This window comes from Rhyacophila brunnea, unplaced genomic scaffold (genome assembly GCF_057557595.1).
Source record: "Rhyacophila brunnea isolate RB1 unplaced genomic scaffold, BYU_Rbru_1.0 scaffold_164, whole genome shotgun sequence".
In the NCBI taxonomy this organism is placed as follows: domain Eukaryota; kingdom Metazoa; phylum Arthropoda; class Insecta; order Trichoptera; family Rhyacophilidae; genus Rhyacophila; species Rhyacophila brunnea.
The window spans coordinates 179,340-180,708 of NW_028232821.1; positions in this window are offsets into that span (position 1 = coordinate 179,340).

Consider the following 1,369-nt stretch of genomic DNA (forward strand, 5'->3'; position numbering starts at 1 on the left):
GTACATATAAGGTTCTACCATTAAAAATGTTCTATAAAAATAATAAATTTATGAAATTCGCAACATTTACACTATAATGGTGGTCTATTTTTATGTATGCAGGTATGATTTTTAATAATTTAAATTTAATCAAAACGATATTTATGTCGCTTTACAATCAAATAAAGAGTCATCATATAATATATAAATACATTTTTTTTTCTAAATAATTTATTTATGAATTGAAAATCTAAATACGCGATCATTTGATAAATAAAATATTTAAATTTCATGATAGCGTTTATATATAATCTCAAAATTATCTTTTTGGATTTACTATTAGAAAATAATAAGCAAAATAATAATAATAGCTGGTATTATACTCATAATCAACAATCAGGTCTGTCTAATTTATAATTTTGTATATTTTTTAATTCTGTTCAAATATGGATATTTTATATATTTAAATATTGTAAAAATAAACAATTTCCCCGTAGTTTGATGTATTCCAAGGCATACACATACAACATAAAGATTACATATATCTTCGGAAACATTATTTTCAATATCTTTCCTTATGGATTCATTTTTAAATAGCTTAATTTGTATTATTGTCATTCGATTAATTTTCTCCGTCGATCTACTGATTGTATGTACCATTTTTCGAAAACAATAGGAACTATTAAATTAAGAATAAAAATAAAATAAAGAATTCCATTGTATTTCGGGGTACAAAAACGATCAATCTGCGCATATAACCCCTACAATTATCTAAATTTAATATCGTTTATCCTATTATTGATTGATACAACATATATTTTTGTATCGGTATTTACAAAGTTTATGGATCAGCATCAATTATGTAACTTATTGATATTGAGTTGTGATGGGTAATATAGGTTCCAATACTTGTGAATATTTTCGGTTATTAAATCCTCATATTTTCTATACTTTCTAAATATTTAGGTTCATCATGAATATAAGATCTTTATGTTTCTATTTTTCGTCATGTTAAAATTCAATATATTCGTTGGGTATAGCTTCAAATTCCATAGCAATATTTCTTTAGTTTTAAGTACGTCATTAAGATCCAAGAGATTGGCATTCGTATTTTCTATGGTCTTAAAATCAGAAGTGGCACCATCTTCAATATTATATGATTCTTCAGCGAATTAAATTCATCATAAAATGTGTTTCATTTCATCTTGATTCATGGCCTTTGATATATTTCACTTAGAATCTTCATTGTATTTAAGTTATCCAAAAAACCAATATTTATTTTTTTCAGCCAATATAATATTTCTTAATTTTTCAGAGTTTTATTTGTTATCATTTTGCTTTGTTAATCTTGTTTTAGATTCTTGAAAGAATTCGTTCTTGTTGCATCTAT